Source organism: Narcine bancroftii, chromosome 7 (assembly GCF_036971445.1).
Source record: "Narcine bancroftii isolate sNarBan1 chromosome 7, sNarBan1.hap1, whole genome shotgun sequence".
Classification (NCBI taxonomy): domain Eukaryota; kingdom Metazoa; phylum Chordata; class Chondrichthyes; order Torpediniformes; family Narcinidae; genus Narcine; species Narcine bancroftii.
In genome coordinates, this window is record NC_091475.1 from 18,175,506 (window position 1) to 18,202,371 (window position 26,866).

General features: G+C 42.0%; 1 protein-coding gene and 1 long non-coding RNA gene across 2 annotated transcripts in view; one reads left to right on the forward strand and one right to left on the reverse strand.

Annotated features, from left to right (window-relative positions):
• Window positions 1-18,954, reverse strand: part of LOC138739799 (uncharacterized) — a 30,822-nt gene extending 11,868 nt beyond the window's left edge. Inside the window, exon 1 of the long non-coding RNA XR_011342429.1 lies at window positions 18,835-18,954. This is a non-coding gene — a long non-coding RNA (uncharacterized lncRNA). The remainder of the gene's footprint in view (window positions 1-18,834) is intronic.
• LOC138738562 (neural cell adhesion molecule 2-like) overlaps window positions 1-26,866 on the forward strand; it is a 1,138,397-nt gene that overhangs the window by 484,607 nt on the left and 626,924 nt on the right. The gene's annotated exons all lie outside the window — the stretch shown is intronic.

The window sequence follows — 26,866 nt, forward strand, 5'->3', positions numbered from 1 at the left end:
TCTACCACACATGGCGGTAATGATAATATTTATTGTCGTACACATTGTACAATGCACATATACACTGAAATTTGCGCTGGGTGCAGCCAAATAGGTACTTTGTCAGAATTCAGATTTGTTATCGGAGTACATACATGGTATCATATTCAACATTGAGATTCTTTTACCTGTGGGTGTGGCAGAATTAGCACTTATTAGCAGTGAAGAAAACTGACTCAATGTACACATGTAAACAAATAAAGAAATATAAACAAGTTGACTGTGAAATGTAGAGGAGAAAAAAATCAATAAAGTGCAAAAGTAAGAGTCCTTAAATGAGTCTTTGATTGAGATTCTTGTTGAGGAGTCTGATGGTGGAGGGGGAGCAGCTGTTCCTGAACCTGGTGGTGTGAGTCTTGTGGCACCTAGACCTCTTTCCTGATGGTAGCAGCAAGAACTGAGTGTGTGCTGGATGGAATGGATCCTTGATGATTACTGCTGATCTTCAATGACATATTCTCGATGGTGGGGTGAGTTTTACCCATGATGTCCGGGCTGTGTCCACTACCTTTTGCAGAGCTTTATGCTCAGAGGCATTCGTGTCCCCATACTAGACGGTGATGCAGCCGGTCAGTACATTTTCGACCACACATCTGTAGAAATTTACCAAGATTTCCGATGTCATGCCAAACCTCTGCAAATTCCTGAGGAAATAGAGGCACTGATGTGCTTTCTTCACGATACCATTAGTGTGTTGGGTCCAAGAAAAATGATCTGAGATTGTGCCCCAAACAAAACAACAATAGTGTATATTAGATTATTAAAGATAATAAATAAAAAAAGATTTATAGATATAAATATTCATAGTTACCAATATACAAGAAAAAACATGAAGTTACAATAGTGCAAACAGTTCTTTTCATGGTGTCAGAGTGGTTTATGGTTAGTGTCACAGCAGAGGTTCAAGAGCCATGGTAAAAAATATGGTTTTGAACCCAGAGGTTCTGAACTTCAGGTTTTTGTCCCTTCTCTCCAAAGGGAGCAGCGAGAAGAGGTTGTGACCAAGGCAGTGGTGACCTTTATGATAATGGCTGCCTTATTGGCATAGATATTGTCAATGGATGGAAAGAACAATGGGATCTCTTTATCCTTATTCTCCCCTGTTGACTTACAGAAATATTATTATAATTTAAACAGACATCGCAATATTTAGATCATAGTCCCAAGAGTTTGATAGAGCTATTAAACTTTAATCCTTTCCAAGAAATGCTGATGTTAAGGATTTCCCACACTTCCCTCCAAGTATTTCTGCAACAGTCCACATCTTACCAAATTGAACCAGGTGCATCTCAGTCTGGTACGGTAACTGCTCTGCCCAGAACTGTAAGGAACTGCAGAGAAGTAATTGCATCTCAAGCCATCATGCAAACCAACCTCCATCACCTCAGACTCTCATTCTAGCTGTCCTGAGAAAGGTGCCGAAGTAAAACATAAAAGTCTGCAGACACCGTGGTTGAAGTAAAAACACAAAGCTGGAGAAACTCAGCAGGTCAGTCCATGTTCTTTATATAGCAAAGATGATACACAACCGACATTTTGGGCTTGACCCCTTCATCAAGCTTTGGAAAAATGTTGGCAGGCATCTGAACAGAAAAGCAAAGGGGGAGAGGGGTGGGTGGAGGAGCACGGTCCCAAAGGCAGGAGGTGATTGGTGGAGAAGGGAGGGAGAGAACAGTAAGAAGCAGGGGACTGGAGGGATTTGCTCCATGAATAGAGGGGGAAAGGGGTGGAGAGCTGAGGGAATGAAGGCGGGGGGAGGGAAAGGAGGGAGAGAGGAAACTAGGTTAGCAGAAACCAGAGAAGTCGATGTTAATGCCACCCAGACGGAATAGCTGGTGATGTTCCTCGAATTAATGGGAGAAAGATGCCAACATATTACACGACGCATTGCAACCCAGTTACACTCCCTTCTCCCACTGCCTGTTTGTCAGAAGATACAAATTGGAAAGCATGAACTTCCAGATTCAAAGACAGATTATTTTCTCCTGGTATCAAACTCTTTAGATCTCTCACTGGCAAAAGATGATGTCCTTACCCTGTTTTTAACTGCACTGTTAACCATACTTGGCACTATGTTTTTGGCACCTTTCACTATTATTGCACTACTCTCTCCTCTATTAATTATTCATTGTTTATTATTGCTAGTTGAATTGACTTGCCTGGATAGCATGAAAACCAAAGCTTTAAATGTATTTTGATGCATGTGACAGTGAATAATTCAATTCAGTGTTTAATATATTAATTGCTTGTGCATCCAGCAGAAAGGATGTAATCATTTTTTCAAACATTATTCACAACACGTTAGAAGCCGATTCCAGCCATTTAAACCTGTGCCTCCAAACTGCACATATATTAACCTACAACTCCATATGTTTTGGGTGGTGGGAGAAAACAGGAGTATCCGGAGGAAACCCACGCAGACACAAGGAGAACATTCAAACTCCTTTCAGACAGCACCAGATTCAAACCCGGGCCACTAGCCCTATAAATAACATTGTGCTAACTGTCTCGGTAATCTGTTAGAATGCAAGGTAGAGATCATCCTTCTTTACAGAAACTATCTCTGTTCTGATGCCCTAAATGGTGACCACCTCCAAAGTGTTGGAGGCAGAATAATTGTTTAGCAAACAAATCAACTTACTTGACAAGTGCCCATTAAGAGGTTTATTAGATGGTGAGAGGCATTGAACCTGTGGATAGTCAGAGGCTTTGTTCCCAGGTCTGAAATGGTTGTGACAAGAGGACATAGGTTTAAGGTGCAAGGGAGCAGGTATAGAGGAGATGCCGGAGTAAGTTTTTATGCAGAGAGTGGTGAGTGTGTGGAATGGGCTGCCAGCAATGGTGGTGGAGGCGGATACAATGGGGTCTTTTAATAGACTCTTGGATAGGTAAATGGAGCTTAGAAAAATAGAGGCCTATGGGTAATGTTATGAGTTCAGTGAACCCCATATACCAGCAGCAATAGAAATGCACCAAAGCAATGGTTCCTTAAACAAACTTAGTTTAATTCTATGAGAAAAGAACAAGATCAATACTTAACTTATCAACAATAAGTTATTTACACAATCCCTCCCCCCAACCTAATCTTAGAGCAAGTGGATGTAATGCGTTTTCAAGAAAGTCCTTTTTACTGGCCAGTCCTCCACTGTCCACATTTCCAAGGCTACAGTTTCCAGTAATCTTCAATCCTATACCCAGTCATTACATTCAATCAAACTTCAGTGCTTTACTTAGAATTACCAGGCAGGAAAGTTGCGGAGGGTTACAGAGAGATGGTTATTGCTTGTTGGACACTCCAAACAGGAGTGTCTTCGAGAAGAGAAGAAACATCTTCTTTCCAATTTCATCTCACAGAGTTCTTCTCCTCTTCTCCACACTGGGAAGACTAACCACCACTCCTGATTTCAACAGAGAGTACACTCAGGCTACCATATTAGAACTCTGCCTGGTTTTGAAAAAGAAGCCTTTTCAGCAGGCCCCTCTTGTCCAGCCTTTTCTCAAGCCCCCTTCAACACTTGCATAATAAGTTATGTAACTAAGATGAAGGACTACAATTGAGAAATAGAACATTTGGAAAGGGAAATAATAAATACAGAAAAAGAATTAGCAATAAAGGAAGCTACAACTAAAAAAAGAGAATTGACAGACAAGAAAATAAAATATGAAACACTACAAACATACAAGGTGGAGAAGAACATAATGAAGACAAAACAGAAATATTATGAACTAGGAGAAAAAACGCACAAAATACTAGCGTGGCAGCTTAAGACAGAACAAACTAAAAGAATGGTATTGGCATCAAGGAAAAAGGACAAAAAAATTACATATAACCCAACGGAGATCAACGAAAACTTCAGGGAATTCTACGAACAACTATATCAAACTGAAAACGAAGGGAAATAAGACAAAATAGATGAATTTCTAACTAAAATTGAACTACTGAAATTACAAACAGAGGAGCAAAATAAATTAATAAAACCATTTGAAATAGAAGAAATACAGGAGATGTTAAAAAAACTACCGAACAATAAAACACCGGGAGAGGATGGACTCCCAATAGAATTCTATAAAACATTTAAAGACTTATTAATTCCTCCTCTCCTGGAAGTAATGAACTGAATTCAAAAAACACAAAACATACCAGATTCATGCAAAACAGCAATAATTACAGTAATACCAAAGATGGGGAAAGATCCACTAACACCAGCATCGTATAGACCAATATCTCTACTTAACACAGATTATAAGATAATAGCTAAACTATTAGCAAACAGATTGGCTGACTGTGTACCAAAAATAGTAAAACTAGACCAAACTGGATTTATTAAAAGAAGACGAACAACGGACAATATCTGTAAATTCATTAACTTAATCCATGCAGTACAAGGAAACAAATCACCAACAGTAGTGGTTGCTTTAGACACAGAGAAAGCCTTTGACAGAGTAGAATGGAATTATTTATTCAAAGTAGTACAAAAATTCAACCTACCAGAGAAATATATTAATTGGATTAAGAGCATTATATAAGGGAACATTGGCGAAAGTGACAGTAAATGGATATATATCAAACCAATTTAAATTAAGCAGATCAACAAGGCAGGGATGTCCACTATCTCCCTCACTGTTCGCGTTAGCTATAGAACCACTAGCAGAACTGATAAGAACAGAAAATAAAATACGAGGGATAAAAATAAAAGAGAAGGAATATAAAATCAATCTATTTGCAGATGACGTTATAATATACTTAACAGAACCAGAAATATCAATAAAAGAATTACATAAGAAATTGAAGGAATATGGAGAAATATCGGGGTACAAGATCAACGCAAATAAAAATGAAGCAATGCCAATGAATGATGCGGATTTCACAAAGTTTAAGAAAGAATCACCATTTAGATGGCAAACACAAGCAATTCGATACCTAGGTATACAGCTAAATAATAATCTCGGCTATCTATATAAACTAAATTATCAGCCATTCATGAAAAAAATTACAAGACGACTTAGAGCACTGGAAAGACTTACCACTAACACTGATAGGAAGGATAAACTGTAATAAAATGAACATCTTCGCAAGGATACAATACCTATTTCAATCATTAACAATTCACCTAACAGAGAAATTCTTCAAGGAGCTAAAGAAAATAATAAGGAAATTCTTATGGAAAGGGGGGAAATGGAGGATAACACTAGATAAATTAACAAAATGGTACAAACAAGGAGGCTTATAGCTACCAAACTTTAAGTATTATTATAGAGCAGCACAATTAAGCTACCTATCAGATTTTTATCAAACAAGGTAAAAACCAGATTGGACCAGATTAGAGCTAGATAAAATAGGGGAGAAGATACCTGAGCATATACTCTATAAGTGGGATGAAAAATTGGTGCAACGTAGAAATTCACCAGTATTGCACCATCTGCTCAACATTTGGAAGAAGATTCACATGGAAAGGAATAAAATAAATTATCAACTGCCAAAATTAATATTGACACAAAATCAACTCATCCCTTTCACAATAAATAACCTTTCCTTCAGAGATTGGGAGAGAAAAGGGATCAAAAGAATAGAAAATTGTTTTTTGGGAAATAAATTATTATCTTTTGAACAAATGAAGGACAAATATAATATAACTCACGATACAAGGTTTGCATACCACCAACTGACAATCTACTTGAAGGACAAATTGGGAAACAGTCTGAAGTTACCAGAAGGAAGCAATTTTGAATGTGATTACAGACACAATGATAATCAAAAAATTTATAACAAACATGTACATCAAACTGCAAGAAAAGGAGAACGAGGAAACTAACTGTAAACCTAAACAAAAATGGGAACAAGGTCTAAACATAAAGTTAAAGAATGAAACATAGGAAAAGCTATGCTCCGGAACTATGAGAAATACAATAAATATGAGGTTACGCATGATACAATATAACTGGATACACAGGCTATACATCACACCCCAAAAGTTAAATAACCAACAGTATCAGACAGATGTTTTCACTGTAAAAAGGAAACGGGAACAACAATACCTGCAATTTGGACATGTGAGAAAGTGAAAAAATTTTGGGAAGATCTAAACCAGATATTAAATAAAATCACAAAAAGCAATATACCAAAAAAACCCAGAGATCTTCCTTCTAAGTAATATAAGAAATAAAGAATTTGGACTCGATTTGGATGGAGCACAAAAAAGATTTATTATGATAGCCCTAGCTGTAGCAAAAAAATGTATTATGTCAACCTGGAAATTAGAAGACAACTTGAGAATACAACAATGGTACATAGAAATAAATAAATGTATTCCATTAGAAAAAATAACATATAATTTAAGAAATAACATCACAATATTCGAACAAATATGGGAACCATACATGAAATACAATAGAGAAATCCTACCATGGACCTAAAATGACAGAAGGAGAAGACAACGAAATGAACTGACTCAGTATATAAAAGTAAAAGATAAAAGTTTCTTATTTAATTTTATTAAGTGACGACATTGTTTAATGTATCTTATAGATTGAACTTTGAATAAATGGGAAGGGGAGAGGGAGGGAGGGAAGGGAGGGGGGAAAAAGGGGAGAAAATGACACTGTATATATTCAAGAGAATAATGTCTGTATGTATTTTGGTCAGTATGGTTTATAGTGTGAAAGATAAAAAATTTTAAATAAACACGCATCCCAGTAAATTGGCCATTCAATGTCCCAGGATAGGAATGGGGGTTTGGCCCTTCACATTAGACCACTCCTAACTGGGTCACTGAATGCTTTTATCGCCAGTGTTTGGTCTGTTCTACCATTAATAGGAAGTGCCTGCTTAGAATCGCCCATTTCACACTTGTCTGATCTCAACACCGGTGTCAGCAGACACCGGGGATTGTAACCAGGGGTCGAGGCCAGCAATTCCAGGTGTGAAATAATATCATCTGACGCCGGCGTTAAGCAGACTTTGATTTCACACTTGCCACTTTAAAGGCCGATTGGAGTTTGAATCCTGGGATCACTAGCAAGTGTGAAAGGGGCGTCCGACTGCCTCCTTCTAACTGCCTTCTCTCTCGTTCTCTGCTCCTCCTCTCCTGATGTTCCAGGCACTGTTTTTTTTTGGTTTCAGTTTGCAATTTCCAGGCTTTACAATAAAAAGCACATGGCCCCAACTCTCTGCAAATGTTTCAGTTTCTGGGGTGCGCTGCAAATGTTGCTAAAGCCCAGAACCTTCTGCTTGCACTTGCCCTCAGAACTTTGCAAGGCTGTAAAATGCATGCAACCTAACCACTAACCCAATTCTAATCCCTTTTATACTTATATATTTAATTAACCCATTGCATCACAGTAAGCCTAGTAATTTCTAAGATAGAGACATGTTTGGCACAACTTTGTTGGCTTATGGACGTGTATTCTGCTATAGGTTTTCTGTGTTTCTCTGAGAGAATGGAGTAAATAGCAAATGCAGCAATTATTTTTCCCCAATAGACACTGTCATTTCTCAAGGAAAATAGAGTGAATGCAAGGCAGTTCATGCACATTAACTACATTAAATCAATACTCAGTTGGTAGCTGGTTCATCTACTTGACTTTTTTATGCTACCGTTTATAGAACCGTGCTCCACTCCTTCAACATAACTAAATGCCAGCTTTAGGAAGTCAATACTTTGAATAACCTCGTTCTGCGCTGTACCATTTAATGCTTCCACCTTTCAAAAGGACCTAATTGTCTGCTGAACTTCGGGGCACCCGTACGGCCAGAGAGAAGACAGCCTTCCCAATAAACATAGATAATTTAAATTGTGTGAAACTTATTTATGTATTATTCTGTAAACTTCACCGAGCAGCTCTGAAGTAGTTGTGATTAGTCACCCATGACCAAGTCAGACTTGGGTTAGTGAGTAATTCTCTTGTCTCTGATTAGATGAGTGGGGGGTGTGATTCCCAGTCCAACTCCACCCTGATCCTCCAGAGCACCACTAAGGGAGGGACTGCACTCTTCAAAGGATCAAAAAAGGTTCCTTATATTTTCATGTAATAATACTTTGAAAATGTCAAATTTGTGATGTATTTCAACTGTTGCCTGGCATGAGGCACAGAAGGAGTCACCAAAGGCATTGCTTAATCTGCTTAATCTGAGCAGCTACTTTATTAAAATTAAAAAGAAATAATAAATACAAAATATATATAATAAGTATTTATAGTTATCCTCGTGCAGAAAGGACGATTGCAAGAGCCTGATAGTTGATGAAAAGAAACTGTTCTTGAACCTAAAATTGCTGAACTTCTGACTGAAGGTAGCAGTGACCAGCTTAATGGTTCAAAAGTTTCTTTGTTGCCACATAATAATGCATTAAAATGTAACATGATATACTTAAAATTTCATTTGCAGTTAGGCAAACATAGAGTCGCCATGGGCATTTCCTGGCACCTCCAACAATATGGAGAAAGAGAAGCAAAGGATTATTCCCCCCCCCCCCCACCCACCCACCAGAGACAGGCTGTGCATCGCCACTTGGAGGCTATGATAAATGGAGCGCCTCACTATGTTCTCTCAGGTGGAGACAGCCAATGTAAAGAATGACATGGATTCTTCCTGATTTCTTAAAATTACCTTTAGTCTGCCATAAGGCGGACAAAGATTCACCATTAGCGTTTCCTGGCACCCCTTGCAGTTAGAGAAAGAGAAGCAAAAGTGCATCCCGTCAGAGTCACTGAGCATCTGTGGATTCGCCTCCAGTGCGCCCGCAGACTCTGCAGCCGCACAAGAGTCCAGTTCAGTTCAAACCTTCGGCAACCCGAGCCGAGATTCAAACCTCCAACACGATGAGGGACCCTTCAGCGCCCAGGGCCCTTTTGGAGTCCTTCTTGCCCTCAGAACCCTCTTGAATCCCCATTGCAATACCTGGTTCTTTTGAGCCAGTCTCCACCAGCCTGCAGCCTGGTGGGTATCCTTTGAGTAGAGGCAGTAAAAATTGTGATGTTTAAAAGACAATTAATTGGATAGATGAATGAATAGGATAGAGATAATGCTGAATGTAGGCAAATTGGATTAGCTTGGGTAGACAATTGAGTTGCCATGGTCAAGTTGGGCTGAAGGGCCTGTTTCCATGCAGCAAAACTCTATTACTCTTTGGTGATGTTTTAACAATGTAATTTCCTTTCATTCCCTGAAGAAAAAAAATGCTTCTCTATCAAAAAAATTCTGCTGAATGTTGATATGTGTGAATCTGTTTCAAAAATGAGTTCTGTCTGGTCTGGTCTCTAACAGTTTGGAATAAATATGTGCTTAAGTGAAAATGCGTTTTGAATATTAAAAATGCAAAACTTAACAGGCTGCGGCAGAGCACCATCAGCTGAACCAAACCTGTGAGCGAGAGCGAACAGATTGGGAGTTTACATGATCAAAATATCGGTTAGTATTCCACTGTCTGGTCATTTACCATCAGAATGAATTGAGAATCGCAAAAGCAAGGCAACAGCAGGTTCTGGAATCGGAAACACAAACAGAAATTGATACAGTGAAACCCCTGGTATTCGGCCCCTATGGTGATGGGTAGATGATGGTTCAGTGTATCTTCCAGTTACTTGAGACTTAGCTTACTGCATTTAAAAGACAAAATACTATCATGTACATGTTGTACCTCTTTAATCCAGTGACATTGGGACCTGGCCATTGCCAGACCACAGAAAATGCCGAAAACAGAAAGCACGTGCATACACAGACTCTGCCGTTATTTCAAGTTTGTGGGTGTACCTAAGGGCAGTGCGGCAAGTGTCCGCCGCACCTTGCCGGCCAGTGGTTGGTATGTGCATCCCACAACTCTTGCTCAGCGACAAAAGTGGGACTGCGTCAGTTTCTCTCCCACTCTTGACCACAAGAATAACCTTTCTCCTCCACATGGAGGATGATTGATTTCCACACCACTTCCATTTGTTCTGAGGAGGCTGGCGAGGGGCAATGCAGCTTCAGCCACACGTCGGGCCGAAGCAGGTTGATGAGATGAGTGTGTGGAAGCTTGTGGATGGGTGTGCTCCTTTCACCATTTACACACGATTTGTGATGAATGAAGAAGGGGTTCCGATTACCATGATTGTTGTAGCGGTTAGCACAATGGCTTTACCGTGCCAGCGATCGGGACTGGGGTTGGAATCCCGCACTGTCTTTAAAGAGGTTTGTACTAACATTGGCAGATTCAACACGTGCTGGACCATGGAAGTTGCCAACTACAGAGCGCCAGATAAGAGAGGTACAACCTGTACTTACCATCACAAATAGATCTTAAAAGCTTGGTTCTTGTACAAGGAAGCTGCACTCCCCTTAAGCAGTGTAATATCTAAACCTTGTATTTTCCCTCCATACATTTTCCATGCCAGCCACAATCTTGTCAACGTAGGCCCTGATGGAGTTCCGTATCCTGCTCACTGCCCCTTTTTATTGGCTATGATTGAACGGATATGCCGGCATCAATGTAGTGGCTTGTTCCTTCACTATAACGTGTGGACAGATGGGTTGGATCATCGGGAACCTAACCAAATGATGCAAACTAGAAAAGGTAAAGGAGACTTCTTTTTCCTCAACTCACCTGCATCCTTGCAGAGAATTCCGCCTTTGTGCCCCGGTTGCACCCCTGGCAACCAGCCTGCTCACTGCTGAGCTCTGGTGGACCTGTTACTCTACTCCTTTGCTGCTAGACTCTAAGACAGCTCTTGAAGGAACGACCTGTTGCACAAAATTCGTCTTTACCTTCAGGAACAAGCCATATTTGCAGGATGCTTTGCCTTCTTGACAAAAGAAAACAAACCATGCCTGAGTGCCGATGATTTTATTCCTACTTAATTGTTATTTGTTTTCCGATTTTATTTTTGCCAGTTGCTTGAATCCTGCATATCAGGGATTTCACTGTACTGGATAGAGAAATGGAAACCGCACAAAAACAGACCGAGTTGCCTACCACCTGAGCGCATCTCATTTGCCTGCATGTGACCCATGTCTCTCTCATCCTTTCTCTCCAAATGTCTTAAATGTAACTATACCTGCCTCCCCATAGTTCTCCCCATAGACACCGTGTGAAAAGAGTGGCACTCTTGTCCCTTTTCAAACTTGCCCTCCCACCACTCCCCCTCCAACACCAATCCCTGTGGAGCAGGGTGGTAACCTCTTTAGACCACACCACCTTATTGTGTGAGCATGGTTTATTTAATTTTGACCTCAGCTCTGTTTTCCATCTATCTATGGCAGACTTTCACTGCCAGGCTAATCAAGAATTTATTCGGGCTTAAAAGTATTCCAAAACTCTTGCTTAAGAGCATAAGACAGAAATAGTCTATTTTGAGAAATAGACCACATAGCTGCCATTCAATCATGAGCTGATCCATTTTTTCATTCAGCCCCACTGCCCGGCCCCCTCTCCATAACCTTTGATACCCTGGGTAATCAAGAACTCATCAAACTTTGTCTTAAACACACCCAATGACCTTGCCTCCACAACTGCCTGTGGCAACAAATTCTCCTATACTTTGACAAGTTCCAAATCTTCCTCATATGCCTGGTGAAATGCTTCTCAGTCTCATATTGGCAATCGTTTATTTCGTGATCCGAAATACAATACCCTCCAACAAGAGAAATCAACCTCTCTGCATCCTGCTTTTCAAGACTTCCCATAATCTCAGTCAATTCCCCTTTCATTCTTCTCCAACGAATATATCGTCTATTCAACACATACCAACAAGCATTAGTCTAGTAAACCTTCTCTAACCTGCTTCCAAAAATTTGCATTCTTCCTTCAATAAGGAGACTACGTCAGTACAGGACACTCTTGATGTGGTCTCACCAATTTGATTCCCAGCTCAACCAATGGTTAACCAAGCTTCAGAAGCGCAGCAAATTCTTTGTCAAGCCCACGGATAAATTACCTTGGTCATTTTTCAGGGAAGGGAGGTACTTCACTCGGTCCCCAATGATTAAAGCAGCACAATACGGGCCCTTCAGCCCACAATGTGTGCTGACCTATGTAAACCTACTTGACAACCATCCAATTTTCCCGACCTCACACTCATAAGCCTCTATTTTTCTTACATCCACGTAAGAAGTTTAAGAGCCTTGTGAATGTCCTGATTGTACCAGCCTCCCCCAGCACTCCCGACAATGTGTTCCAGGCACCCACCCCTCTCGGTGTTTAAAAAAAGATCTCTGACATCTCCCCTGAACTTTCCTCCACTCATCTTAAAAAGGGGAGCCCAGTTGGCGTAGCAGTTAGTGCAATGCCTTTGCAGCACTAACAATCAGGACTAAACCAGGTTCAAATCCCACACTCTCTTGTAAGGAGTTTGTACGTTCTCCCCGTGTTTCTGTGGATTTTTCTCGGGAGGCTCCGGTTTCCTCCCACCATTCAAAATGTACTGGGGGTGTAGGTTAATGGGGTATAAATTGAGCTGCACAAACACATGGAGTGAAAAGGCCTGTTACCATGCTGTATGTTGAATTTTTTTTTGCTATTGATGCCCCATCTCAGTCCCTCATAATCTTATATACCTCGATTAAGTCACCGCTCATCAGTCCAAATGGCTTAACGATCTTCTTAAGACCATAATACCATAAGATATAGGGGCAGAAATAGGCTATTCAGCCCATTGAGTCTGTCCTGCCATTTAAACATGAGCTGATCCGTTTTCCCACTCAGCCCCACTGCCCAGCCTTCTCCCCATAACAATTAATGCCCTGGCTAATCCAGAACTTACTTTTCCCTACTAACTCCAGGGCCCACAAAAGTAATTACTGACGTATTCTTAGCGGATGAGATGAGAAGAGATCTTTTGGTCATATGCTTCAGAGCAATGGACACATGCACTGAAACTCCTGCTTCCTGGAGCTTCATTTCATCAAATACCTACCTATCATATCCATTCTCTGCATGAGTTGTTTCCCCTCTGTCTTTATCCCGACACTTTGTTGTTTTCGCTCAGAAATTGATCTCTGACTGGGAGAAATGAGCTCGATCCTTTGAGCTGATGTTGTCTTTGATCTGTAGCCTTTCAATCATTTGTTGTTGTTCCAATATTGAATGAGAGGCAGCGGGATTGGGTTAGGAAAGTGCAGGTATGTGGTCAAATTAAACCTTAATGAGCCCTCGAGAGATACAAATGAAGTTATATCTGTCCTACTTACAAGATCTCAGATATCATTAACACAGTGTGCCAACAACCAAACTATTGACATATCTGAAGCCTCCCTTCCACACATCCCACTGGATCAACTATTTGCTACCCAAACAGCAATCAATAGAGAACTCGGCAAACAAAAACACTTGGCTGAGCAGTCAAATAGTACCATGGATGAACATTTTCAGCCATGCTTGATGTGCGTGGCCTCCATCGGTCATGGTCGACTATGGGTACTGCGTCTCTGGTAGTCACTGTGGAGCGGCATCTCCAGGGCGCAGGCCAGGGCAGAGTTGATATGGAGATCTGTCTGTTGCCCATGCAGTGGGGACCCCCCCCCACCCCCACCTCCATGCTAATGACAGGTTCAAAGGAACGATGAAAGTCGATACAGTTTGGTGCCAGCAGCATCGCAGGAGATGCCGTGCCGGTGCTGGGTACAGCAGTTGGCCATTTTCTGGACTCCTGACTCCAGATTTTTCCCTCAGGGTTTACCCCCAAAGCCTTTTCTGTGAGCGGGTGTAGCCATAAGGCAGCGGAGGTTTGAAATCTGAGTTTTCCCTCTCCTAGATGAGTTACCTCCTGTGATTATCGAACCCCATCTGCCCGGAGCAAGTGGTTTCAAAGCACCAGTGACTCACCTTCGCCCCTTCTCATCTCAACGAGAACAGCTTCACCAGGCATAAGAACTATGCTACACGTGAAGGCCAGGAGTTGGACTTGGTTGTGCACCATGAAGACCATTTGTGTGGCAGTGGGAGCTTGTCCCCACTACCACCCTCCAGTTATGACCTAACCTTTAGAGCCAAGCCATGCTTAACAGTCAGGAAAATTGCCTCAAGAGCAGAGAAAGTGTAGAGCAGATGGCCAAGATGATGAAGGAGTTTAATGCACAAGCCAGTTGGAGAAACTCAGCGGGCCACACAACATCCATAGGAAGCAAAGGGATATACTAATGTTTCAGGCCTGGGTAGAAGCAAAAATAGGCAGGCAAATGAATAAAAAGGTTGGGGTGGGGAACTAGCAGGAGGACAAGGAAGAGAAGAAGGGGGATGGGAAAAGCAGAAGGTAGGAGGAGAGGAGAGGAAGGAGAGAGGAGAGGAGGGGAAGAAGGATGAGGTGGGGAGGAGAGAAGAATGGGATGAAGAGGGAAGGGAATGAGGAGGGAAGGAAGGAGGAAGGGGAGGAGAGGAGAGGAGGGAGGGAGGCAGAGTAGGAGAGGTGAAAGGGAAGAAGTGGTAGAGTGGAAGAAGAGGAGGAGAGGAAAGGAGGAGGGATGAGGGTTAAGTGTTTGTGCATTGCACTCAACCCCAGCATCTGCAGATTTTCTAGTTTTACTGGTGAAGGGGTTTGATGGCTTCTATAAAACCGTGTCACTCTGCAACATGTATGATGCTATGTGAAGATGGAAATGTTGCTGCAGCCACACTCAAGGTAGAGGTGTCACTGGTGTTGACTCCAGATGAGGAGTGCATGGAGACAGTGTTCTCCTTCACAGGGCCCTACTGCCCAACCGTTGCATCTAATGGCCCCATGTAGGTTGAAACTGCCTGTAGAATGGGGTAGCTTTTCTTACACAAAAGACCCATGGAAGTCCGGGACAAAGATTTTGGCACCCATGCTCGACAGCCCAGAATTCAAAGGTTGTGGGCTCAGGAGAGGCAGTGGACCGGCACAGGGTAACGGAGTGTGAGAATAATAGCTGAATTGGGAATAGATCTGATCAGGTTGGCCCTTCCTTAAACAAAGGTTGAGAACAGTTTCATGGAAGGTCTTCCGAGGTTCTCTCCTTGAAAAGATTATGCAAGAGGAATGGGATACAAGAGCAGGGATGTGAAGTTGAGGCTTTACAAAGTACTAGTGGGGCTTCACTTGGAGTATAGGGTACAGTTTTGGGCTCTTTATTTAAGAAAGGACATGCTGGCATTGGAGAGGGTACAGAGAAGATTCACAAGAATGATTCCTGGAATGAAAGGATTAACATATGGAGTTCGGAAGAATGAGGGAGGACCTCATGGAAACATTTTGTATGCTCAAAGGCCTGGACAGAGTAGATGTGGCAAAGTTGTTTCCCGTGGTAGGGGAGTCTCGGACAAGAGGCCACAGCTTCAGGATTGAAGGAGACACCGAGATGCAGGGGAATTTCTTTAGCCAGAGAGTGGAGAACCTCTGGAATTTGCAACCAGGGTGGCTATGAGAGGCCAAGTCGTTGGTTATATTTGAGGCAGAGCAGACTTATAGGATGAGTGGCATCTATCTGCTCCTATATCTTATGTTCTTATTGTCTAAACAAGGGACAGATGGTTTAAATTTCATCTCTTAGAGGGTACTGAATCTTTGCAATTCTCTTCCAACAAAGAAAGAGGAGACTGAATCATCAGACATGGATAACTATTTGAAAGATTGAAGAATACAAAATGATGCACATATAGTCAATGCAAACAGGCTTCTTTTCACTGAGGTTAGGAGAGATAAAAACTCCAGGACATGGGTTAAGGGTGAAAAGTGAAATGTTTAAAGGAGACATTAGGGGGAACGTTTTCATTGCAGTGAGTGGTGGGAGTGTGGATCAAGCTGCCAGCTGAAGTGATGAAGGTGGGCTTAATTTTACATTTAAGTAAAAATATGAACAGGTAGATGGATGGGAGGGGTAGGGAGCAGGTCAGTGGGAGGAAGCAGAATAATGGTTTGGCACAGACAAGAAGGGCCGAATAATGTGTTTCCGTGCTGTAATGTTCTATGGTTCTAACGAAGGACCAGGGGGAACTGGCACAGGTTGAGACCAGCAGGGGTCACCCGTGATCTTATTGAATGGTGGGGCAGGCTTGGAGGCTAAATGACCTGCTCCTGCTCCTAGTTTCTCATGGTCCTACACTATCAGACAGCAAACAACACCTTTTATCTTAAATTCTCAGCCAGAAAGCATGAATCAAATAAAGTGGGAAGTGGAACAAAAATCAAATCATATACCTCAGCCACTTTGTTATTAAAAAACTGCAATCTTTACAGTTGGTGTATGGCAGCCAAGAAAATTAATTGAGTGGATATGGCTGGGAACAACCTTATGTGTCACCTCTTGGATGGTGGGAAGATGTGTGTAAATTTGTTTTGTCCATGTATGATAAGTGATAAAGTGAGAGATCCGATTCAGTGTAGAGAGTACTCACCTTCCACGACCTAGCTACAAATGCAATCAAGATGTGAATGATGAGTCGTTTCCCACTTCAGTCTTTGCTCAACAACAGCCTGAAATTGCACTGCCCTGTTGGGCAAAATAACAGCCTCGAGCCTGCTTGCAAAGCAGGAGGGAAGACAATCTCGCAACGGTGGCTGAGCCACGGAAAGGAAGCCAAAACACTTGGGCGAAGAGTGGTACAAGTCTTGTACCACCAGGTTCAGAAGAAGTTGCTGCCCCTCCACCAATAGACTCCTGAACAACAAACTCAATCAGAGACTCATTTAATTAAATATACAGCACAGTAACATGACCTTTTGGCTATGAGTCCGTGCTGCCCAATTGACCTACAACCCACGGTACGTTTTGAACAGTGGGAGTAAACCCATGCGGACACGGGGAGAATGCACAAACTTCTTACAGAAAGCGTGGAATTCGAACCGTGGTCCTGATCAGTGGTGCTGTAACAGCGTTGTGCTAACCGCAATGCTAACCATGGCCAACCTTTTACTCCGCACATTATTTTTATTTGTGAATATTTATTTCCTGTATTGCATCAAGGGGTCAGCAGTGGAAAAAAGTTTAAGAACTTCAAGTTCCTGGGTATCAATATCTGTCCCAGGGCCTCTGTGTTGATGAAATCATGAAGGAGGCTCATCAGCCTTTCTAATCTGTGCCAAACTAATAATATGCCTACTCCCATTGACCTTTATATCTCTATACCCATCCCATCCATGTACCTGTCCATTTTTTTCTTAACTGTCAAAATTGTGCGTGCCTTTACCAATTCAGCTGATAGCTCATCCATACTCTCAGCTGTTCTCTGTGTGAAGATCTTCCCCCTAATATTCTCTTTAAGCTTTCACCCTAAACCCATGTCCTCTAGTTTTTAATCTCACCTAACCTCAGTGGAAAATTCTGGGACAATCCATAACTAGTGTTCGTTGTGCATAAAGGGACATCCATTAAATAGAAATGAAGAGAATGAGTTTTTTTGGCTTTGAGTCTTCACAACTCTCTTCCTTAAAGGGTACTAGAAGCAAAGTGAAGATTTTTAAGACAGGGAGAGAGAAAGAGAGAGAGAGAGAGAGAGAGAGAGATTCTTATTTAGCATTGGGGATGAAATGTTGGGAAGGGAGATGAGATTGTTGTATCAATTAGATGTGCCATAATCTGATTAAATGGCAGGGCAAGCTCAACTAGTTTAGTGGCCCAGTCCTACTTCCAATTCATGTGTTCAGATGTGAGTTACATACCCCAACCTAACAAATGGGACAAGATTGAGTAGACAACTTGGTCAGAAGGTCAAAGGGCCTGATTCTGTGCTGTAAAACTCGATGGCTCTTCTAAAAGAATGAACGGATATGAAGTTCCTCTCTTGACAACATTATGATCATGACAAATCCCAATTCTTCAGGCACAGTGGCCTTCCTTTGACTCAAATGGTTTTGTTTGTTAATTGATTAAAGTAATTTATTGTCATATACACAAGTACAATGCACTGCAATTCTTACTTGCAGCTTTGTAAGATACACCAACTACAATGGGATAAAGTAAGTCATCATGAAGGACAAGACCGAAAAAAAGGCGATACTAAATGTAAAAGTTTGGACACATTTTTAAAAACAATATTCACAGTTTCATGTAGTGCGAGAAAACAGAGGTCCAGAGAGATCTTTTGGTGGTCCCAGAGTATTTTGTGGTTGGGATTGGTGTAGTACAGGAAGGTTCACTGTAGTACCCCCCTCCCACCCCCACCACATCGACATGATGCTCTGGGATTGTTGTCTGAAGAGAGCGAGGAAAATCATTGAGGACCCTTCCACCCCACATGCAGCATCTTACAGCTGCTCCCATTGTGAGAAGGATATAGGAGTAACAGAGCCAGCACCACCATGCTGAGGAACAGCTTCTTCCCATCGGCAGTAAGAATGCTGAACGACCAAAGGAACCGCTCACACTAACCATCCAATAGTCTCTCATAATTACAAAACTATATTTATTTGTATTGATATATACTTCTCGCATATGTATTGTTTGCCTCTTTTTGTCAGTGAGGTAGGCTCTGCGGTCTTCTTCAAAGGAGGTTGCTGCCCGCCGAACTGTGAGGCGCCAAGACAAAGGAGGAAAAACCCAACACCCAACTCCAACCAACCAATTTTCCCTTGCAACCGCTGCAACCGTGCCTGCCTGTCCCGCATCGGACTTGTCAGTCACCAACGAGCCTGCAGCAGATGTGGATATACCCCTCCATAAATCTTTGTACGCGAAGCCAAGCGAAAGAAAGAGGAAAGAAAGAAGAAAGAAAGATTATTTGCCTGTATGTGTGTTATATCTGATGGTGTGCTTGTGTGCTTTGCACCACAGATCGGAGAGCGCTGTTTTGTCGGGTTCCTTGTACAATCAGATGACAATAAACTTGACTTAACTTCAAAAGCCTAATAGCTGTGAGAAAAAAATATATTCACCTCGACTCCCATTTTGTTTCACAGGGAAATACGTTTAAAAATCTTGATCTGTACTGTGCATTTCTTATGTGTCACTTCCCTGGTCCGTCAGGTAGCTGTTCTCCGTCTCATTCCCTGAAGAAATGAGATCACACAGAATGAGAATGCACGAGCGTGAATAATGCTCTCTCTCTCTCTCTCTCTCTCTCTCTCTCTCTCTCTCTCTCTCTCTCTCTCTCTCTCTCTCTCTGGTCAAGGAGCCTGCAGAGGGTTTGTAGTGGGAAGGAGGGAGGAAGGAAGTGAGTGAGAGAGATGCACCCAGCAGCTTGCAGAGTTTCATTTCAGTGACTGATGCAACGAAATCCATAAAGTACAGCCCTTGATGTCTAACCTGATAATGTCGTTGGAGGAAAAGCACTGGCATCAAAACAAGAGATGAGAATGTGTTGAATTATGTATCGCACAAATTGGAAAAAAAATGTGGAATTAGGAAACGCAGCGAGTTGTTTCCGAGAGCGGAAATTCAATGAAAGTGCTTTGACTTTTAATTCCATCAGAAATTTTTCCTCCAGGTCTTTTAGGGAAAGAATAATATTTATTTATTTATGTTCAGCTAGGTACATACGCACTGCATATGTATCGTTTGTCTGTATTTGTGTTGTCTGGTTGCGTGCCTATATGTTTTGCACCGACGACCAGAGAACGCTGTTTCGTGGGGTTGTACTCGTGCAATCAGATGATAATGAACTTGGAATTTAACTTGATAAGACATTATTTGAGAGGAAGAATTGGGGCTCAGTGACATTATGTTACAAATGATGGTTTACACTACATCAAAAATAGGAGAGGAGGGCATCTGGCCCCTTAAGCCCGCTCCAATGCTTTCAGGATTAACTCATTTCCTGCCTCTCCCCAAGTCTGTTGATTCGTGTTCAGCCCCTAAAGTCTGTCCATTTCAGCCGCGAATGCAGTCAGGGAGCCCATCTCCGTGATGACATGCCGGAGTCCAGGTGCCCGAAGATTCATGATCCCTGCGAGAGAAAAAAATATAAATCTTAATCTTCAGTTCCGATGCAAGGTCCGAGACCTGAAACCTCCGCACTGTTTTTCCCTCTCCACAGGTACTTGCTGACTTGTGGAGTCTATCTAGCCTTTTCTTTTTTATTTTTCTGTTTTATTTACTCAGTCTATCCCTTTATCTGAAACTAACCCCCTAATTTTAGATTTTCCCAAATGGGAAAATATTCTTTCAGCCACATCACCTCAAAAACTTTCAAATTCCAGTAAATTATTTTTCATGGCAGTGCATCACACATCACAGAAGGCTCATGCCCACACTTATCCTTGAATTGAATCATTTTAATCTGCTTCGTATTGCAACTTTCATATATCGCATGATGAGACTGACATTCCAGCAATTAACACATGCACCTGTCTGGTACTTCAGTGCTGGCTTTTAGAACTGGAAATCCCACTTGCCACTTGTGAGTTTGAGCTGTATTGATGCATTCCTCTATTGCTATTCCTTTACTTTTCTCTTGAGATGCACTTTATGCCATTGAAACTATTTTCACTCTTGGCTTTAGTGATCTGTATCGTACTCTCGAGCTCAGTGGTTCTCAATCTTTTACTTTCCACTCATGTACCACTTTAAGTATTCCCTATTGCCGCAAGGGATTGCTTAAGGTGGTATGTGGGTGGAAAGAAAAAGGTTGAAACCACTGTTTTAATCGTCCCTAATTGACTCATTACGTGCACAGTTTCGTCACTCCAAAGGAAATGAGCCAATGCAAATATTTCAGTCACAATTGGGTCTAGAGCAGAGATTCTCAACCTTCCCTTCCCACCCAATTTAAGCAATCCCTTATTAATCACAGGCATAGGGATTACTTAAGGTGGTATGTGAGTGGAAAGTAAAAGGTTGAGAGCCCCTGCTCTAGTTATTTAAGATTATTAGCAAGGCTCCTCTTGTGAACCCGACAAGTAGAAGTGGGAGGTATGATGCAGTTTTAATTTTACTAGAAAATTACATCTGTAAAGGGGCAAAACTTTAGGTGAAATATTAGAGGATGCTTTTTCACTCAGAGAGTGGTGGCAGAATGGAATGATCTTCCAAAAGAGATAGTTGCGGCAGGGTCCCTTCTGTCATTTAAGAGAAGGTTGGTTGTGTACGTGGATGTGAGGGGGTTGGAGGGTTATGGGTGGAAGAGCAGGAGGGGGAAGTTAGTGGAGTTGTTCAAGTGAACCGGCATGGACTTGAAGGGCCGACATGACCTGTTTCCGTGCCGTAAACAGTTATATGGTTATAGTTATATGGTAATTACCTTAACCACAACAGGCTTTGTTCCAGATGTTTCAGTTGGGTGAGCGGAGTTGATATTTAAATTATTTTCAGTTCCTCAGATGATATATTCCATATGCTTGTTTTAAGCCAATGTCCATCAATACCTTTGTGTCTATCCAAATGCCTCTTCGATGTAGTAAATGTACTTGATTCCACCACCACCTCTGGCAGCTTGTTCCAGATGTGAACCAAGTTTGGGGAACCTTGCCTCCCAAAGGAAATTGGTGAATCAATCAAGAAAGTATTTCCTCACCACAAATGGAAAGCTAGGTAGAGCTCCACATACATTTTGATCAATGCGAGCATCCTTTGAAAGAGTGTGGAGAAGATTCATTTGGATATTGCCAGGTTTTGAGGAACTAAGTGACAAGGAAAGGTTAAACAGCTTACAACTTTATTCCATAGAGTGTAGAAGAATAAGGTGAGATTTGTTAGAGGTATACAAAATTATGACTCCTGATACTTGCCCTATTTTTACACCCTTTTGTTTTCCGAAGTTAACATTAGAAACCTGGCTATGTTTCACTCATTTAAAAATGTTTCCTCTGGGAATGAAACATCAGCTGGGTATTATTTTGGGAATGCAGAGATGCACAACTCTGAGCATCAGAAAACAGGATTGCCATGGCAACTCAGGTGTTCTTAACTCCACTCTGACCAGGAGCCAAAGGAACTGCCCTGACACCACCACAGCAATTAAATGGTAAGCAGTGGGAGTGGAGGAGTTGCTTCTGGATTGATTTCCCCCTCTAATTAGTGGTTAATGCTGCTGGTACACTTAATGAAGGTTCAGTGGTTTCCGGTTCTCGGAGCTGACTTTCAGGAAACATATTTTCTAAAATTATTCCAGAAATAAAGATCTTTTGTTCTGTGGCTAGATCAGAAAACCTGAATATGAATATTACTACAAATTATCATTTTTTTTAAAAATGATTTTACTACACAGTTGAAGTCAATTTATTGCTCCACCCATTGAGAACCCTGCCGCCCAATTACACCCAATCAATCTACAACCCATACATTTTGGAGGGTGGGAGGAAACTGGAGCACCCGGAGGAAATCCACACAGGTCACAGAGAGAACATACAGACTCCTTACAGACACGGCAGTTGCGAACCCAGGTCGCTGGCACTGCAATAGCGTCGTGCCAACCGCTACGCCCCTCCTATTATTATCAAAGACACAAATAAAATGTGCAAATGTACTGAAATTGTTCTTTCTACAGACACACAGGCACATTATGCGCATCAGCAATTGCAGTATAAATTAAAATTGACATAGTATCCTCTGAGATAGAAAAAAATAATGAATATAAAAGACTAGATGAATAAATATTCACAATGGCAGTTAGTGCAAAAAAAGGAAGTGACATTTAAGTCATGCAGACAGATCTTTTGGTGGTCCCAGAGTAATTTCTGAAGGGTTAGGGTAGAATGTGGAGCTTTAAGCCTGATAGCTTTTGGGAACGAGTTATGTGGAAGCAAAAACAAAATGGGAGAAATGTACTTCTGCTTTGGTTTGTGGTTAAGTAATCTGTTGAAAGAAAAATGCACCCTCTCTCTCAACCAAGATAGGGAGATAAAGCAAGTGAAAGGTATGCTTGCCTTCTCTGGGTGGGGCACTAAGTACATAATAAGGAGGTCAAAGCTGAGGAAATGCAAAAAAAAATGATTATTAGCTGCATCAGGTGATCAAGAAGGCAAATGGGATGTTGGTTTTCATTGCTAGAAGATTGAAGTTAAGAGCAGGGAGGTTCTGCCGTGACAGTACAGGATACAGAGGTCGTACCAGGAGTACTGTGTGCAGGTCTAGTCTCCTGAATTGGAGAGTGATGATTCTAGAGATGATTGGGATAGCTTATGAGGAGTTACATCGGTCTATACCAACTAATTTTCAGAAAAATGGGAGGTTGGTTGTGGAGCAGATCAACTCCTATCTCAGGAAGGACCTGAACCTCCTTCAATTCACCTATTGCCACAACAGGTCAATGGCAGATGACATCTTGCGGACCCCCCACTCTGTGTTAGATCACCTGCACCACAGAAACACCAGCCTCAGGCTGTTGTGCATTGACGACAGCTCAGCTTTCCACACCACCATACCGGCAAAGCATCCGACCAAACTAAAGGATCTTAGCCGCTTTTTTGTGCCTCCTTATCTGGATCTTTGACTTCCTCATTGGTAGACCCCAAACAGTTCAGATCGGCAACATCACCTCCTCCTTACTGACTATCAACACAGGGGGCAGGGGGAGGTGGGAACCCCAAAGCTATGTACTTACCCCTCTGCTCTATTGCTTGTACACTCTTGAGCATATAGATTGTTTCCAATTCAATTCACCTATGCCAGAACATCTCTAAGGAGTCTGAGGAGATTTGATAATCTTTCAAACAGGTGCCCTGTATAATGAATGATTGACTCATAGCCTGGTTTGGTAATTCGAATGCCAAGGAATGCCAAAGACTGCAGAAGGCAGCAGACCTCCCATCCATACAAAGTGCTACCTCAAGGAGGCAGCCAACATCATAAATGGCCCCCATCACTACTTCTCTTTGCCGCTACCTTTGAGCAGAAGGTACAGAAGCCTAAAGTCTAGTACCTCAAGGGTGAAGAACAGTTTCTTTCCAAAGGCTATCAGGCACCTGAACCTCCCCTTCACACATTCATCATAAAATTTTCAAACAGCACCAAAGGCCTGTCTGCACTATTACAACGCCATCTCTTTTTCCTGCACTTTGCTTAATTATCCATCCATCTTTTCCATTTATTATCTCTTCAATGTAACTTAATTTATACGATTACAGTTTTTTTTAACAGTACCTGCTCAGCTGCACCAAGTAAGAATATCATTGCATATGTACATTGTACAATGTGTATGACAATAAGCTGTTACGAGTCAAGGTGACAATACTTACCATTATCATTATTATAATCTGTGGTATAGCTAATCTATTTGGCATAAGCCTGCTGGACACGCCAAAAGATTCTACTACCAGAATCTCATTTACAGTGAAATATCTCTGAAAAGTAGATGATAGACTCCCCTCAAAATTTCGCATCATTTTGACTTGGGAAAGTATTGTGGCAGCGCACTCTCTCATGGCGAACTGACCCCGCGTGTAACGCCACGTGGCGGGGCAGCCATGGGAAGATGGCACCGTCATGGGTTCTTCCTGATTCAAACCTCTCTATCAGCGTGTGCCTCGGGCAGCGATTATGACGTCACCACACACGTGGTGTCTGAGCCCGCGCTGCCCCTAAAGGGGCGCGCGCTAAATTCAAATAAACAGTCGATCACGTCAGGGTCACCACTGTGGCACTCTGCACAGTTGAAGAAAGCTCAGCCACCACGTCGAGGGTCATTCATGACTGTTTATTTGAATTTAGCGCACGACCCTTTAAGGGCAGCACGGGCTCAGTCACCAAGTGTGTGGCACTGCCCGAGGCCTGAGCTCAGAGGGAGGTTTGAATTAGGAAAAACCCCTGACGGTGCCATCTCCCCATGGCTGCCCTGCCACGTGGCGTTACACGCGGGGCCGGTTCGCCATGAGAGAGTGCGCTGCAACACAATCACCTTTCTTTCATTATCTTAGAGTTTAAATCCTGGAACCTCTTCCCTCACAATACTATGGGAGGACCTTCACAAGGTGGAGTATTGAGGTTCATTCTTTAAAATATTTTTATTGAATTTAACTTATAAATCCTACACAGCAAAAAAGCATGTCCTATCATATACACATCACAAATTAATACAAATGTAATTCAAATCCATGCATACATATTGAGGTTTAAGAAGGCACCAACTTCAAAAGGGCTGTGTACATGATTTTAATGTACACTTGACGCTGTGTTACGAAGTTCAGAACAATGGTCAAATGCAGCCATTCTCAGCGTGGGCCTGGGGTGGGTGAGGGAGGGAGACACCACATTTAAGTTAAAGCCTTATTTTCTTTTCACCTTACATAAGAATTTAAGAAAAAGTTTTTCACAGAGTCGGTATGAGAGAAGTATGGAAGAAAGCAAAACTTGACAATTTTGCAGGGAAGGGGGCCCATAACCTTTAGGCAGAGTCATGTGGTGGGGGGAGGCGGGTGCGTGTTTGGGCGATAGCCAAAAAAAAAAGGTTGAGAATGGCTGGATAAAGTGTAAATGGGCACAATGCTTGACTTTAAAAATGGTAGTTTGAATGAAAGAAGTAGAAATCAGCTAATCAGTTCCAGGAACCACTTGGTAAGAGCATTGGAATACATTTACCATTTTGCTTGTTATATTTCATCTTCCGCATATACAATTAGAGAAATCCTTCAGAAAAGCTCTGAGCTCTGATATGCCTCCTAATGATTGGTTGTAATCTGATCTTATTGGAGCTCTTGTCAAAGAATGACAAATATCATTGATGCTGCCAAACACTTGTTCTGAAGTTGATGTAAGTGCACACTGATTAAAGTAGTTGTTAGTTGTGGTTGAGCTACAAGTCAGCCAATGTTGTTCCTCCCCAAGACACCTGCCAGTGTCCTATGAAGAAGCTAAGGATAATTTTTCCTTCACAATGCCTTGGTTCAATATGACAGCAGTTTGGAAATTGCTGTCAATTCTCTGGGCTTGTAACTGGAGCATTGACTAAGGAGGTGAGCAGTTTAACAATGTATTTATATCATGCCTCTAACTACGTCAAACATTGCAAGGCACTTCAAAGGCGTGATGCTGAATTTACTTTTAACAGCCAGCACTGAAAAATGGTATTAGGAAGAGAGGTATTTTAAGGTGTATATTAAACTCAGAGTCAGAGAGAAATGCAATTTCTTTTGCATCTGAATCGTTGACTTCCTCAGCAGAAAATAAGGTGCATATTAAACTCAGAGTCAGAGAGAAATGCAATTTCTTTGGCATCTGAATCGTTGATTTTCCTCAGCAGAAAATGCTAGTGCGAGCTGGAACTATCATCTCCTCCTCGATCAGAGAACTGTAGAAAACTTCAACACAAAACCGGCCCGTTATCCCGTCTAGTCTGTGCCAAACTATTTTTCTGCCTCACGCCAATGACCTGAACCCGGACCATCACCCTCCATACCCCTCTGATAAATGCTTCAACCCAAATTGTTTCCTAAATCTCATAAATCAAACCCACATTCGCAACCTCCTCTGGTAGAGGCCATTCCACGCCCTTTCCACCCACTGTGTGAGAAAGTTCCCTTTAAACAGCTCACCTTTCACCGTTAACCCAAGTCCTCTAGTTTTTGTCGCACCCACCCTCCGTGGATAAAGCTTGCTTGCATCTACTCTGTCAAACAAGCCCATCATGACTTTATATGCCTCTATCAAATCCCTCCTCCTCATTCTTTTACATTCTAGGGAATAAAGTCATAGCCTGTTTAACATTTCCTTGTAACTCAGTTCCTCCACATCAACAAGGGAAACATAAGGTGTTTAGTCCCCGCCAAAGCAATCTATAAATTAGCTAAGAACACCACCATTCTCGGCTAGATAACTTATGGTGATTCAGAACATGGTGTGGAGATTGAGGATCTGGTTGTGTGGAGATCTTAGCATCAGCAGAAGCAGGGAGCTTATTGTGGACTTCAGGATTGGGCAGCTGAGGGCCCATGTGCCTGCCTTTGTTGGCAGGTTGGCGGTGGAGAGGGTTAGTAAATTTAAGTTCCTGCTGATGAGATGTCAACTGGTCTGCTCGCAAAAAAAAAACCCTGTTGC